The 17,239-nt window shown below is 39.7% G+C and overlaps 1 protein-coding gene across 1 annotated transcript in view; it reads left to right on the top strand.

Moving 5' to 3' along the window:
- LOC103254382 (BMP/retinoic acid-inducible neural-specific protein 2-like) overlaps nucleotides 1-17,239 on the top strand; it is a gene marked incomplete at its 3' end in the record, with an annotated part of 90,245 nt that overhangs the window by 41,752 nt on the left and 31,254 nt on the right. The window lies entirely within an intron of this gene.

Raw genomic sequence — 17,239 nt, 5'->3', positions numbered from 1 at the left:
AGGTTGAGGCTGCGGTGGCCGGGAGCGGCCACTGCACTCCAGTCTGGGTGACAGAGTGAGACTCCAACTCAAAAAACAAAAAAAGAGCCTATTATAACATTTTCAGGATATTTGTGACCTAATGACGTCAAATTAGGAGCTTGGAATCAAGTATGGTAGGAGTATTTACATCATGGAAATTGATGAATATTACAATCAGGGCTTTTTCCCCACAGAGCTGGTTGTTAAAAATTTACCAGCATACCACTGTTTCTGTCACAAAGAGATGTTCCAGGTTCATCTTATACTTTAACTGCCACTATTCTGTAATCATCCATTTCTTCCAGGAGGACTAATTCCTTTTAGTGTAGAATAGTACTTAGAAACCAGATCTTAAGGCTAGGTGAGTGCTATTAGACACTATTGGATGGAAAGAACTAGGAAAGATTGAGTGTGTGTGTGTGTGTGTGTGTGTGTGTGTGTGTGTGTATACAAATATACTAGGAAATATAGTATATGTGTATATGCATGCATATACTTTAATTTCAAATAATTTTGTTTTGGAATAATTTGGGATTTATAGAAAAGTTAGAGTCCAGGATTCCTGTGTATCCCTCACCCAACTTTCCCTGATGCTAATATCTTAAAAAACCCTGGTATGGTACATTTATCAAAACAAAGAAACTAACATTGATATAACACTTTTAACTACACTTTTAACTACAGACTGTATTTGGACTTGACCAGTTTTCCCATTAATATTCGTCTTTTGAGTCCAGAATTCAATCCAGAATATCACATGTATTTAGTGCACAGGAAAACATATACACAATTTTTATCTCTATATCTATCTATTCATTCATTCATCCATCCATTTATCCATCTATCTCTTTATCTATTTATCTACATTTAGAGCCATGAGTTTATCCCTCTATTTTTAATGCTACACCACAAGGTTTATTCTAGCTTTTTTCCTTTTCATATTTATAATTCTCTTATTTGACTGTGAGAATCTTGGCCGCCTTATCCTCAATCTATTCATTTATTGGCTAACCCCTGATGTTTAATTAGTTTTCTGATGCCACTGGATTGTTGCACTGCACGGTTGCCTACCTCTTGTGGATCCAGCCCCATACTAGACTGTTCCCTCACACAGTCCTACCTATTTGCTAAATTAGAAAGGAAGGAGGGAAGGAATAAAGGAATGAAGGAAGTTCGACAAGTCTCTCAATCTCTCAGAGTTTCATTTTTCTTAAATTAACTCTTCATGGATTAATAATACCCATCTCATTGGAATTAAAGTCTTAGCACACTTCCCAAGAGAAAATAAGTTAATTTTTTCTACTGGTTTTGCTGTTGTTATTTTTATCCAGGTCCTGTTAAGCTTGAAACCAGAGACTCAAAATAGGGGATATGGAGATGAGTAATGTTTGGTCTTTGCACCATGATGTGTGTTGGGAAATAGATAAGCATGACACACTTCTCTAAAAGGTTGGCCTTATATTTTCCAGAGACATTTTCTGAGACTGAGTTCATTATAATCTGTTGTCATAAGTCAGGCTTTCTCAATCTCAGCACTACTAACATTTGGAGTCAAAGAATTATTTGTTGTGAAGGGCTATCCTGTGTGTTATAGGCTACTGAGAAGTATGCCTGGCCTTAACACACTAGATGAAATCCCTGGTCTCCATTTATTCCAACCAAAAATGTCTCTAGACATTGCCAAAGTTCTCCTAAGGACAAAATCATGCCTTCTCCCTCCTCAGTTGAAAACCACTAAATGGCTATGTCTGTCAAGTAAATTCTCAATTATTCACCATGTTTGAGAAAGAGTATGTTTGATTTAATTTCGAAAATGTTTAACGTTTATGCTGTTTTTCCAGAATTTTGAACTGAAAACCATTGATATAATTCACAATCAGGCTGAAAATAATTTAATCTTAGTTTTGATTCAGACATCGCTGATTTGATCCTCTGTTATCACTGAATTGTGGATGTGTGAAAGTCCTGGTCAATACAGAGTCTTCCTAATGCGACTCTGATGAATAGGGCTTTGCCGTAAGAGAATTATAACAGGGATTTTCATGCAGTTTTTTTTTTAAATCTAAGCTTTACCTTCTAGATTTCTCTCCCTCCTTCCTTTTCTTTCATTTTCTTCTAGCTAAATGTACTGTTCTTTGCCTAATAAACATTAATTGGATGAATGAGTAGATATTTATTAACTTTCCCAAAAGGAAGGAAGTGGGAAAATTATGACACATTTTGACATTTCACTTGTCAAAAATGACTTAGGAAGTCAGTAGCAGTATGAACCAAAGTGTAATCAAGTTTCTTTAGAATTACTCTAGCTCTTCCATTGGGAACGCTTTAATATTTTTTTGTATAAGGACCACCAGACTGCCCAAATCACTGCAGTCTTAGTCTATAGTCCCACTTTTTAGTGGAGAAAGAATCTGGTGTTAAATAATTGAAGAGGGACACAACAAACAAATTAATAAAATTGGTAACAACATAGCAAGTGCACAAATTCCAGATAATGAACACAAGTAAAATGTTAACTCTCGTGAAAGGATTAAGAATTTAACCATTTAATTAAAGTTTCTTCATTTCTAATTTGCATTAAAAAAGGTTAAGAGTTTAACTTTTATAGTGGTTTAATGGAAAGTTAAACTATTAACCATTTCACTTTAGAACAACACTGGGGTTCCCTGAAGGCAAAGTACCCTTCATTTTGTACCGCTACCAGGAATGGGGATTTCTGTGATCTGGGCAGTATAATTTTTTTCTATACAGTTGAGTTCCTTATATATTTTGGATATTAACCACTTATCAGACACATGGCTTGCAAATAGTTTCTCCCACTCTGAAGATTGTCTCTTCATTCTGTCGTTTCTTTTGTTGTGCAGAAGCTTTTTTATTTTGATGTAATCCCATATGTTTTTTTAAAACTGTGTTGCCTGTGATCTTAGAGTCGAATCTAAAAAACTCATTGCCCATACCATGTTGTACAGCTTTACCTTTATGTTTTCCTTTAATAGTTATATGTTTAAGTATTTAATCCATTTTGAGTGATTTTTAAAAATATGATGTGAAATAAAGGTCCAATTTTATGCACTTGTTTATGGATATCCAGTTTTCCTAACACTATTTGTTGAAGGAACTGTTTTTTTCCTATTGTATATTCTTTGTCATTTTGCCAAAAATTAGTTAACCATAAAGGCATGTTTGTTTCTGTGCCTTTTATTGTGTTCCATTGGTCAATGTGTCTGTTTTCATGCCAGAACCAAGATGTTTTAATTACTATCACTTTGTAGTATTGTTTGAAATCAGGTACTGTGATACATTAAAATTTGTTCATTTTGTTCACGATTGCTTTGGCTATTTGGGGATTTTGTTGTTCCATATGAATCTTAAAATTGCTTTTTTTCATATCTCTGAAAAACAATACTGAGATTCTTATAAGGATTTCTCTAAATTCATATATTGCTTTGAGTAGTATGGACATTTTAACAATATTTATTCTTCTAACCCATGAACATGAGATACCTTTTCATTTATTTGTTTCTTCTTCAATTTTTAAATTAATGTTTTATAGTGTTCACTATCTTTTACCTCCTTGATTTAACTTGCTCTTAAAGTTTTTGTTTTGTTTTGTTTTTTTGTAGCCATTGTAAATGAGATTGTTCTCTTTACTCTTTTTTGTAAATTTTGTTGTTAGTGTAGAAATATGCTACTTATTTCTGCATGTTGTATCCTGCAACTTCACTGAATTTTTAAAATTAGTTCTGACAGGTTTTGGGGGGGGTGAATTCCTTAGGATTTTTCTACTTATAAGATCATGTCATCAGCAAACAATGACAATTTCACTTCTTCCTCTTACATTTGGATGCCTTTTCTTTCTTTCTCTTGCCTTATTGGTCTCGAGAACTTGTTGAATAGCAGTAACAAGAGTGGGCATCATTGTCTTATTTAGAGCTTAGCATAAAGGGTTTCAATTTTGCTTTATATATTTAGATGCTCCACTCTTGGGTGTGTATATATGTATAATTCTTATATTCTCTTTTTTTTTTTTTTTTTTTGAGTTGGAGTCTCACTCTGTCACCCAGGCTGGAGTGCAGTGGCATATTCACAGCCACCCCAGCATCAACCTGCTGGGCTCCGGCAATCCTTCCACCTCAGTCTTCTAAGTAGCCAGAACTACAGGTGTGTGCTACCACGCCCAGCTAATTTTTGATTTATTGTAGAGACGAGGTCTGGTCTCAAACCCGCGGGCTCAGGCAATCCACTCGCCTCAGCCTCTCAAAGTGCTGGGATTACAGGCTGAGCCACCAAGCCCGGCCTCTTATATCTTCTTAATAAATTGACCTTTTTATCATTACATAATATTAAACATTGTCTCTTTCTATAGTTTTTGACTTAATGTTTATTTTGTCTGATATAAGTATCACTACCTCTGTACTCTTATTTTCCTTTTGCATGGTATATCTTTTTCATTCCTTCACTTTTAGTCTGTGTATCCATAAAAGTGAAGGAAGTTTCTTATAAACAGTCTATAATTTGATCTTGTTTTTTAATCCATTCACTCATTCTATGTCTTTTGATTGGGGAATTTAATCCATTTACTTCCAAGTTAATTATTGATTGGCAAAAACTTACTATTGCCATTTTGTTCATTGTTTTCTGGTTGTTTTATAGATATTTTGTTTCTTCCTCTATTGCTGTCTTTTTTGTGTGGTTTGATTCTGTAAAGTATACATTAAGTCATTTTTAAATTTTTGTTTTGTGTCTTTCTTATAGATCTTCATTCACTTTTTGATTGCCATGAGTCTTACATAGAACAAACTATACCTACAACAGTATATGTGATGACAGCTTAACTTCAATTGCATACAATAACTTTACACTTTTATTCCCCCTGCTATTTTATCTTTTTGATGTCTGAATTTGCATTATTTAAAAATATATAACCCTTGACAATTTTTTAGTTATAGTTATATAGTTTTTAGTTTATAGTTATTAATTCTAATTTTGTTCTATATCTCTTGTACTAGGGATAAAATTACATGTCACTATTTCAATCCTAGACTATTCCAAATTTTGCTCTGTATTATTTATGCCATTGATTTTTGTGCTCTTATAAGTTTTATATTGTTAATTAACATCCTTTTGTTTCAGTTTCAAGAACTCCCTTTTGTAATTCATGTAAGGTAGGTTAGTGGTGATAAAAACATCTTTAGCTTTTTTTTTGTCTAGGAAAGTTATTATTTGTTCCTCATTTCTGAGTAAAGTATTCTTGGTTGACAGATTTTTTTTGCCTTCACCACTTTGAATATATCATCCCATTCTTTTCTGGCCTTCAGGGTTTCTGCTCAGAAGTCTACTAATAGTTGTATTGGGACTCCTTTGTATGTGATATATTTATTATCTCTTGCTGCCCTCAGAATTTTTTCTTTGTCTGTGATTTTTGGTAGATTGACTATTATATGTCTTGGTGAACTCCTTTTTGGTTGAATTTTATTAGTGACTTTTGCATTTCCTATACCTGGAATTTTTTCTCAGATTATGAAAGTTTTTATTCATTATTTTTTAAAATATGCTTTATGGACCTTTTATCCTCTTTCTTCTCCTTGTCGCTTGATGATATCACATAACTCCCATAGGTGTTCTTCATTCTTTTTATTCTTTTTGTTTTTCTTAAAAAGTAACTCTGACTGGATAACTTCAGATCTTCTGTCTTCAAGTTCACTAATTTTTTCAGCTTGATTAAACCTGCTGTTCAAACTTTCTATTGCGTTTTTTTCAGTTTGATCATGGTAATCTTCATCTCTAGTATTTATTTTTTAATTGTTCCCATTTCTTTGTCAAACTGCTCATACTGTTTATATATTATTCCCAAATTTCATTTAATTTTTATCTGTGTATTCTCAAAATGTACTAAACATTTTAAGAGGATTATTCTGAATTCTTCTTTCTATCATTTCATAGAGGTCTCTTTTTTTTTTTTTTTTTTTCGAGTTGGAGTCTCACCCCTTCACCCAGGCTGGGGTGCAGTGGCACGCATGCTCACGGCCACCCCAGCATCAACCTTCTGGACTCCGGTGATCCTTCCACCTCAGGCTTCCGAGTAGCTGGAACTACAGATGCGCACTACCATGCCCGGCTGTGTTTTATTTTACTGTAGAGACACAGTCTCACTAAGTTGCCCGGACTGGTCTTGAACCCGTGGGTTCAGGTAATCCACTTGCCTTGGCCTCCCAAAGTGCTGGAATTACAGGCTGAGCCACCAAGCCTGGCCAATTACTGTTTCTTTTCTTTTTTTCTTTTTTTTGAGTTGGTGTCTCACTCTGTCGCCCAGACTGGAGTGCAGTGGCCGCTCCCAGCCACTGCAGCCTCGACCTCCTGGACTCCGGCAATCCCTCCACCTCAGCTTCCAAGTAGCTGGAACTTCAGGCATACGCTACCATGCTTGGCTAATTTTTTTTTATTTATTTTAGAGATGAGGTCTCGCCAAGTTGCCCAGGGTGGGTCTCAAACCTGCGGGCTTAGGCAATCTGCTCACCTCAGCCTCCCAAACCACGAGATTACAGGCTGAGCCACTGAGCCCGGCTGATTACTGTTTCTTAAGAGTACATTGTTGAACATTTGCTAGTTTCTTTTGGAGGTATCATTATTTCCTGAGTCTTTAAATAATCCTAGCATCCTTATATTGGCGTTTATACATTTGTGGACACGGCCACATTTTCTGACTTTAACAGGAGTCTTGTAGGGATACCCTTTCACTACTTAGTCTAGCCTGTCATCCTGAAAGGGTCATTCTGGACAGATAATGACCCTAAGTAGCCAAAACTTGCATTATGGTTCTCTAGATGGCTGGATAGCTGCCTTTGTACAGAATTTTGGTGAGGCAGCTGGCTAGGCTCTGCTATTCAGCAAGATCACTGAATGAACTCTGCTACCAGCCTGAGTTGCTATAAGGGTGCTGCTCTGGCAGTTGCCTCTGACCTGGCAGGGCTGTGGGGTATATTAACTATCCAGGTATTGCTATTTGAGGTCAGTTGTTGGCCAGAGTTGCAGAAAGAGCTCTGAAGTTAAGTGGATTGGGATGAATGGACCAACTTCTATGTTCAGTAGAAATGCATAGTTGAGATTTGCCTCCCTCCCTGGGAAGAGTCTGGAGGTTGACTTTTAGACCAAAAGAAGAAGGTATTGAACTCCTAGGTGTGGCAGAACTAATATCTGCATCTTGTCAAAATTTGCTGCTCTGGTTTTCTCTCTCCCTGGGCTGGAGGGTAAGCTTTGAGGATACAGAAAATGCAGATTAAGCTCCTGACTGCGGCAGATCTTATGTCTGCTTGTTGTGAAAATTCACTTCATCCTTTTTCCACCTTGGTGGCCTTCTCCCACCCTGGGAAGGCCACTGGGGTAGTGTCTAAGGTTGGGTCTGGAGGTTGGCCACATAAAAATTCAAGCCAAGTAGCCATTTCCACCTCTTCTGAGAATGACCAGCTCAGCTTTGTGGGTAAGCTACACTGCTAGCTGTTACCTCTAATTAAGCACCACTGCTGGTAGGTACTCTGAACTTTTACCAAAATCGGTGCACTGGTTTGTGCGGGCTCCGCCTTCTTGCTTTGCTTTCACCTGAACCCAGGTGATCTGGCCATTCTGTTTTTTCCTAACTTCCCTGTTTCCTATGAGGTGAGAATGGGCTGGGTGTCCTGGGAAGTGTCTCTGAATGCTAGGGAAGTTGAATGTCTACCTTTTCCATTATTTTTTTCTACTGTAGAAACCGAGGATCCCAGGAAATTTTATCTGTGTGGCACTGTGCTGACTTGGGAGAGAGGAGGGGCAGTGTGGTAAGAGTAAAATCATTTCTCCTGTCCTTTCCCTGTGGATTTTTATCTAGTTCCATGGAACACACAAGTGACATAGGCCAATTCTCATATTTTTGGTTTTTATCAAGGTGTGTTTTTGTCTGTGGTAATTGCTAGCTGATCTTTCTGTGAGGCAAGTGAAGTCTGGGACCTCCTCTTCTGTCGTCTTGCTGATATCACTTCAACTTGCTATTTTTTAAAAATGGGTTGCTAATATATAAGCTCTGGTTGTCTGTAAAAATCAATCCAAGGGAAAGAGAATCATTTGACTCAAGATCGAAACAGAGGACTTGCAGTGACGGGTTGGCTAGCTTCCCATCAGTAGGACCTTGTAAACCACCAATGGGCTTTGGACCATATTTTTAGAAATGGTGCCTTGAGGCCAGCAATCTCAAAAGGTTGATTGTGATCTCCTAGTCTACCTGGTAAACTCTCAAGCTGGCTCCTGCTACCACAACACACTTCCTCAATGAAGCAACTTTACTAACTGCACCCCTTTGTCTCCTCATCCCACCCTCCTTCCCCCCAGCTGTCCACCAGGACAGTTGAAAGCCTGTGGGTGCCAGGGGAAAAGGTAGAGTCATCTATATCAAGTAAACAAACAAACAAAGCACTTAGAGATGGGTTTCTTGGACTATGCTACAAAAAGGGATAATGATTCTTTCTCAGTGTACTTATTGACATTCACTGAGCAGCATATAGTTTATTTTAGCTAGAGTTTGTGATGTAGCATCTATATTTAATTCCACAAGCTGTCAGGCAACTCATATATTTACAAACACAATCCCGGAAACAATGTGTTTGCTGGTCACAGCTGCATCTGTAACATCTTGGGAGCTCTGTGCTGTTCGGCACAGCTCAGGGCATTATCATTTTACATTCTGGTCTGTGCCAAGGTCCAAATAGGGCAGAGCTTGGGCTAAAAGTTCAGATTCAATGACAGGCCTGGCAGGAAGCCAAGAGCAAGAGTAACATTGAGGACTGTGGGTCATAATGGAGAGTTGTTTGTCAGCCCCACCTCAGTTCTGCAGGCTGCACAATGATGAGCAATTTCTGTGATTGGTTTCGGTTTATTTTGGCTGCCTAGGCCTTAAACCACCCTATGTGTATACGGAAGCTCTGCTAAGAAGGGAACTAGGGCTTAAGCAATGGAAGCCAGGCTGGTGGGAGGAGGCAGGGACAGAGAAGCATTCCTCTCTTGAATGTGGAACCAGCTAGCTGTCAGCAAAGGGTATGGAGTAGATGTCTAAGTTTCAGTAGCTGGACCCAGGAGAGTGGCTTGCCATGCCCAAGAGTAGGGGCCAAATGGCCCAATTCAGGCAATCTTGGTAACAGGAGGTCCAATCTATTGGTCAGAATTCATAGAGAGGAATGCCAGGTCGTGGTGCAGTTCAGAAACAGGCAAAAGGCAGGCAATTCTTGGAAGTCTGTCTCCCTACAACAGGAGGTGAGGAAGCTGAGAGCAGGGGGCTCAAAAGCCATCAAAAGTGCAAGCTCCTTACACCTCAGATAGACATACTGAGATTGTGCAGAAAGGAGGGTGATGAGGAACTTGGGCACAGCTTTGGGGTTTGGGGATAGGAGGGAAGAGCATTGTAACTCAAGGGTGTACAGGAAACCAGTAATTATGAGTTGGCCCAGGTTGGAGGAATATGTCTGACCTTATGGTTTTTGAGACAGTGCAATTGAAACATCACTGCTTTCTCATGAGGCCATGCTGACAGGCCATCTAAACCACCTCTGAAAAAGCAGGAGGCTTAAGTGCCCTTATCCAAGCCAGGAAAATGATTTTAGATGAATCTCACTTTTGCACTCTAAGATTTTAGACTTTTCTTCAATTCATAGCAACTTTTTAAGTGAGAATGGCCTAGAAGAGCATAGGATAGCCTCATATGAACACTGCTCCCTTATTCAAGTCTGTGACTGTTAGGTTTATAGGTCATTTACAAGGTATTAAGGACTTTCTTGAGAGACCATTATTGGCTTCTCTGTTCCTGACTTTCCTTCTCTGTAAAATGGGCATAATAACAGCATCAACTTCACAAGGTTTGGTAAAAATTAAATGATCTAATGCGTGGAAAGTGTTTAGATCTAGTACATAGTAACCAATATCTACACATAACTGGAGGTGATTATAATGGCATCTCTGAAACTCATGGGTTTCGTATTTTGACATTTTCATTTTACCATTAGAACACATAAAATAGAGTCAGAACAAGCTGTAGGCCCAGCATTGAGAGACTCAATTTCAAGTCCTGATTTTTCCTCAAACCAGTGGTGAGACCTTGAATAACTTACTGAACTTCTATGACCGTAAGTTTTCTCATCTATTAAACAATGTGAAGAGGATTCCATCATGAGCTCTCAACTGGAGAGTTATATTAAAATCTCCTGCAGGGTTTTTCAAAATATTCCAAATTAGAAAAATGTATCCCAGCCCCAGACATCAGTTATTTCCTTCTCTGTTTCCATTCCACTCCCACCTTCCCTACATACACACACTACATACACACACATGCTCCCTACATACACACATGCTCCCTACATACACACACATGCTCCAGGCTGCTAAGGACCTCTGGACCAGGATGCCACCTTGTTCCCCTAGTTCCATGACATGATCTGGTGGAAAATTAACCAGGGACCAAAGACTGCAGGAAGTCAAAGTAACCATTATCAGCACAGAGCCTAGCTTTGAAAGGCTCCTTGGAGAAAACTAGTCTAAAAGATGTGATAGACCATTGTAGACTCCAAGACAGGGAAGGTAGGAGTGAGTACAATAACAGGTTTTGTAGCCAGCCAAAAGGGGAATCAAGTGACCACCAAATAAAGGCTAAAGGGCCTTAGGTTGAACCTACTGCTGCAGTCATTAACTATGAAGGACCAGGGTGGGGGCCCAGTGAGGTTACACGGAGTGACCAGTCGGGACATCCAAAGGCTAAGGGCACATTTAAAAAAAAAAAAATCAGAAACATTACCTTCTCAGGCTTCAGTTTTCTTACCTATAAATAACAACAACAAAACAAACCAAAAAAACCCCTGTATTGAATGAGGTCGTGTCTATAAACTCTTTCTGGTTTCTTTTTGACTCTAATCACCTGTAATAAAGAAATGGAAAAAAGAGTAGTGAACACACAGAGTACTCACCATGGGCCAGGCTCTTTTTAAGAGCTTTGCAAATATTAACTCTTTTAATCCCACAATCCTATGAGGTAGGGCTATTATTGTTATCTTTTTTTACTTAACAGATGAGGAATTTGAGGCAAAAGTTGGAACCAACATAGGAAGTCAGACGGCCAGGCTCTATAGTCTATGCTCATAACCACTCCATTTGCAACAGCTGATGGGGGTCACAGTGCCAGGAAGAGAAAGGTGGATTGGTTCTTATGGCCTCAAGGATTTCTTAAAGGAGGAGAATGATGAACAGTTTTGAGGAAAGTTGATCTGCACAGAGACAAGGTTTTCAAGGCTTTTGGATATGCAGTTTTTCATTTAGAGGCTCTATTTGATCAGCAATGCCATCTCTCTCTCGGCTGGAGACCCCTTGACCTGAAGGGAGGCACTGAGACTGCGGGGCCTCCCTAGTGTGCACACTCTGACCATGGCTATATCACATGGGACTCTGGGCAAGCCTGTCAGTTAGCTTGTCTCACCAAGGAAAACGCCAAGGACACCCGACAGGCAAGTATGAAGCCTCAGCAACTGACAGATGAGTCTGTCCTTGATAAGTGAAGGGCTGGTTATCACACAGAGAAACCTATAAATTCGGGGCCCCCAGGGCATAGAGCCCATAAGGTCTAAAGTCACTAAAGCTGTATGTGTTTGTTGTGTGTGTGATTTTTTTCAAGCTTATTATAGAATTCTCAAGTCCTTAGTTTTTTTCCTGCCCCAAAAGGGCAAAGACTGAGTCTGTCTTGTTTACCAATTTTAATCGCATCACCTGAGATAGTCCTTGTGTATAGACATTACTTGATAACTGATTGACTGTTTGATAGACAGGTGAGTGAGGATGCAGAGCTGAGTTCTGGGTCTCAGAGTCAGGATATCTGAACTTCTCTTCTGCTTTCTTGTGGAGTGGCCTCTAGAGAGTCTCTTTGCCTCTCCCAGCCTCCTCTCTTAAAGGTCTCAAATTAATGTACGAACATTTAGTAAACAACAATTATGATTAGCTCTTATCTTTGCATAAATAACCATTAATATTATAAACTTGATTCTATATTATATCCTCACCAATGTTTAGTCATTTCCTGACTAGCTGTGGGGAGATGCATCCACTGTCTCATGCCAGTCCTGGGAGTCAAGCTCAAGGTCGTATCATGGAGCCTGGGGAGGACAGTGGCAAGAGTTGTCATCCCTGCCTGGGTTCAAATGGGGGAATGATGGGAGTTGATGAAGTTCTATGAAGTGTAACTAGGAGCACATTGTCAAGGCAAAAGCACTTTGGTGAGTCTCTGTTGAGGCTGGCAGAGTCTTCCAACAAGAGGGGAGAATAAAAGTCACTGATCTGTGCTGATAGCACCCCCACATTCACCCTTGCCCTTGAGAATGTCCTATCATTTATCCTTTCTACCTTCCCTTTCTGGTAAAAACAGGAGGTTTTTGCATCAAGATGCTGCAGTTGACAAGAACAAATAACACTTTCTGTTAATTTTTTTTAACCACTGACACCCTCCAATTTATTCAAGAAAACATCTCCTCAATAGAGAAGGGCAATTAACCACTTAAATGGCTTGAAAACTTATTTAATGTCACTGCCTAATCACTTTATGAAATGTCACTGCTTCAGCACGCAAACATGTCTGCTTGATACCTCCCCTCTCTTATGTTTCACTCCCTTCTGCAACACAGAGCTTCCTCCCAAAGAAGGCTGAACTCTTCATGCTTCTCCCCTCACGTATGTGGCCCTTATGTTTGCATTGAATGATGGAGTTTCCACACTGGGTGGGATCCTAGGGAGCATCTTACCTCAGAAATCACATTACTGATGACTAAAGTGAAGCTTCCAGAGGGAAGCGATTTGCCTGGGTGCCAACTTGCCTATTTAAAAAAAAATTGTAAGTCATATAACTTGGACTGTAAAGTGTAAATACTATGGGATCTAGGGTAGGTAGAACTGGAGGTTCTGTCAGTGAAATATGTGACCTTATGCAATTCGCTTATTTATTTCTAGCCTTAGTGTTCTCATCTGTTAAAAGGGGTGATTTGATTATATGTGCTTTATAAGCTGTAACTACTACACAAATATGAAATGATTTATACTGGTATTTATTCATGATAATTAATTTTATTAATTATTATACTTTTCTCAGTCCCTTTTACTTTTTCTTCAGGCCTATAACCATAGCTTAGCCATACTCTTAACTCCTCCAAGACACATATCCTCTGGGACCAATTTTAATGAAGAAACCTCTATGTCTGCCTCACTTGCCAAGATTTAGTGCACTAGTGGCTGATCCTCAACTCCTAATTGTTCTGACTTTTGTCACACTTAGCATAAATGGATACTGAAAACATTAGGAGGATGCAAATAAATCCCAAAAACGTCCACACCTGAATAACAACCTCAGAGTGGTGGAGACAGGACTACTCTTCAAATCCCTACCATTTGAAGTTCGCATGCCAACTTCTCATGTGACCTCATCTATACTTGAATTTCTCCATTGACAAGACTGTGACCCATTTAATTCATAGCTTAAAGAACAGATTTGACCTAATGCACTCGGCAAAGAAAAACTCATGACTTGCTCTACCTGTACCTTTGGTGCAAAGCTAATTTATTATTTGTTTAGGTGTAAAACTGTCTTGAGTATGATCTAAGTAAGTGAAATTATTTGGCTTTCACAGGTAGATTTATAATTTTTTTCATCAAGGAGCCAGCTTAGCCATTACTTTAATATACTACTGTATAACATAGAGGCTTACTTACACAGTCAGCTCAGGACTAGGATTGATGGGAGCAGAATGGGGAAGGTGCTGTTTTATCCCACCACAAATTAGCAGAACCCAGAAGTTGTGAGCATTTAGACAGTTAACATTTGCTTGACAGGTTGCTGTTACCAAATTTCTAAAGATATTATTTGTGGAGCATAAACAGGAGATAGCCAAAAGCTGTTCTCCTTAAAAAGCCTGATTTTTGCACAACTGTCAATGCAGTAATAATTTTGTCCTTTTTTAAAAGGTGAAGGAAAACGTTCTAGGAATATTTTTGAAAAAAAGTTTTGAAATCTGTTTAAAACTTCTCTTTCATAAAAAGAGATTTTTTAGTCAAAATGTCTTCAGATCCTGAGAAAAACCAACGAAGCGGAAACCATATGATTCCAAGGCCAGGTTTTGCAGAGGAACCGTCAGCACTGAATGCCGGAGTTCTTGCTGCGCTCAGCAGACTCGGCCCGGCAATCAAAACTGAATCTAAAGCCGATATTCCTATAACCAGGCAGGTTCTCGCATGTTGTGAGCTCTGAAAAAGCATAATTATAAACAAAGAGTGACAAGAAGCACACGTTGACTTAATATAGCTTGCTTCTTTCAAAGAGCCCATAGTTTTTCACATGTGTGAGCTCACCTGTCCTTAGAAAACCCTCAGCTGGTGATTGAGGTGATGGCTATACTGCCATATACAACACAAGAGGCCAGCACACCAGGAGGTTAAGTAGCTGGGCCAAGGCTACGTGTTGTCACTAGCTCACAGTGACTCCCTGATGAGATACATAGATTTGGCTCATCAAATGTTTTTGAGGGGCTGGGAGTGGTGGTGCAAGACTGTAATCTCAATGCTTTGCAGGGCTTAGGTGGAAGGATTGCTTGAGCCTAGGGGTTCGAGGCTGTGGTGAGCTATGATTGCGCCTCTGCACTCCAGCCTGAGTTGCAGGGCAAGACTTTGTCTCAGAAAAAAAATGTTTTTGAGGACCAACTATGTGTGTGTCTTGAGATTACAAAAGATTAAAAAAGACCTCTGACCTTGAGCAGTTCATAAACCAGACAGGCAGGGTGTGTGTGACTCAGTTGAGTTAGGGGGATGATCAGTATTACTCTGCTCGAGAAACTGCCATGCTAGCTTCTTCTCAAATGCAGAACAGTGGTTTTTCTTCAGGGAGCATGAAGAATCCCACCAGGTCAGGCGTTATTCAGAATGGGAAAGCCTATAGTTGTCTTTGATGTTATGTGCCTGCATTGTTTTTCTATTGCTGTGTAACAAATCACCACAAACTTGATGGTATAAAACATATGAATGTGCCATTTCATAGTTTTTGTGGCTCAGATGTGTGGGTTCAGGTTAACTGGGTCCCCTGCTCAGGGTTAGAAATCCAGGCGCTGGCCAGGGAAGCAGTTTTCACTCAGGACTCAGGGTCCTCTTCCAAGGTCACATGGTTGTTGGCAGAATGTTTCCTTGAGGTTCTATGACTAAGGTTTCCATATTCTTGCTAGCAGCTGACTGAAGACAACTCTCAACTCCCAGAGTCCGCTTGGCCACATGGGCCCATAGGCAGTTCATAGTATGGCTGTTTTCTCTCTCACTGGCCATTTAAGCTCATCTCTGACACTTCACTTTCCTCTAAAGGCTAACTTAATTAGGTCTGGCCCACCCAGGATATTGCTCAAAGTTATGCAAAAGTCTTTGTCCTCAGTGCCACCACCGGAATCTAGATTGTTATCTGCCATTTGGACTTGCAATGCATTCTGCATTCATTGGATATTAATTCAAAGTCAACTGATTCATGACCAGAGCGTGGGAGTGATATTACAGTCACAGATCCTGCCAACACTCAAGAGGAGGGGGTCATGTAGGGCATGCACAGAGGATATGGGAATCTTGGGGACCCCCATCTGAGAAGCCTGCTTTTCACGACATCTTCCCACCTGTGTTTGTGCATCACCACTTTGCTGTGTTTGCTGCCTTGGCCTCCTGTGTCAGGTGGCTGTGGCCTCCAAAATGAACATTCTCTCTTCCTCTTTGTCAATACACCTTTTAAAGAAATAGAGCAGTATTTTATAAGAGGAATTAATCACTCATGGTGGAGTTTCAGGTAATGTAATGAGCACTTGCTTTTGCATTGTCAATGCTTAGTGTAGTGCCTGGCACTTAAGAGTCCTCAATTTATGTTTCTTCAATACATGAGTATGTGCCTGATTAAATGAAAAATATTTTGGGCATCCCCATCAGATTGCATCCATATAAAAAATGCCTACCCCTCCCGGTGAGCAAGACTGATTCCTCTTTTCAGTTTCAGATCTTTTTTTTTTTTTTGCTGGTAATGCATGCATATTATAAAAACACTTGGGGATTTTTTTTCTTCTTTCTTATGATTTTATTTTTATACTTAACTTTTTAATCCAACTGTAACTAATTTTCCAATGTTACGTATAAAATAGTCCATCCCCATGCAATTAGTCTGTGATGCTTTTTTTAATATACTAAGTTCTTATATATAATAAGGTTTATTTCTGAGCTATCTATTCTACTTCATTGATCTGCTGTCCAATTTGTGTGCCAGTATCACCTATTTTAATTATTGGAATTTTATCATGTTTTAATATCTGGTAGGGCAAGAGCTGTCTCATTATTCTTCTCTCAGCCCCTCCTTCTACTAGTTCATTAAGCGAGGGTCCGTCTCACTGCTTGCTCGAGCTCTTTTGAAAAAGTCTGGACATGGAGCATATTTTGAAAAAGTCTGGACATGGAGTCGGACTTAGGCTCATATTCTGCCCCTGCCTTTTTCCTAACTCAACTCTTCTGAGTGCCAGTAAAATGTAGACTTATAATAATAATGCCTATATGACAAATTTCCTTTGAGAACTGAGGCAGCTTTTAAGAGTCACCTAGCACATGGTAGGTGGTTGAGACACACCAACTGGAGTGGAGGAGTGACTTTGAACACCCAGCCACTTGTACTCTGTTCTCCATCCTTCCAGACAGGGATTGCAACTCTTCTGAAGACATCCTGTGTGAATGCGAAGGTACAGACTCAGACTCAGGCCAGACTTTAGGCTGGGAGTGTGCTGAGTGAATGCGTGGTTCCAGCCTCTGTGCAAATCCACATTGATTCAAGGGAAGTCTGGTAGTTTCGAGAACTGGAGCCTACCCAGAGCATGAATCAAGTGTTGAAGCCCACATTGCCTGTCCTTACCGGAGTCCAGGAGTGCCAGGGAATTAACAACCATTGCCTTGCCCCCAGGGAGCCTATCTCTAGGCATTGGCAGGCAGAGAAAGCTCTCAAGCCATGGATTACAGGTTCTTGGGGCTGAAGCTCATTCTGGCGTGCACTGAAGGGGTGCTGGCAAGGGGAGATGGGCAGATTCTGACAGCCTGTGGCTAGAAATTAAAGGTTAGATAAATGATCACAACTCCAAGAAGGCCCATGATACTGAATGGTCTCTTGCATCTGCCCAGA

This window comes from Carlito syrichta, unplaced genomic scaffold (assembly GCF_000164805.1).
Source record: "Carlito syrichta isolate Samal-C Ts95f unplaced genomic scaffold, Tarsius_syrichta-2.0.1 Scaffold277815, whole genome shotgun sequence".
In the NCBI taxonomy this organism is placed as follows: Eukaryota; Metazoa; Chordata; class Mammalia; order Primates; family Tarsiidae; genus Carlito; species Carlito syrichta.
This window is presented reverse-complemented; position numbering and strand designations above follow the sequence as displayed.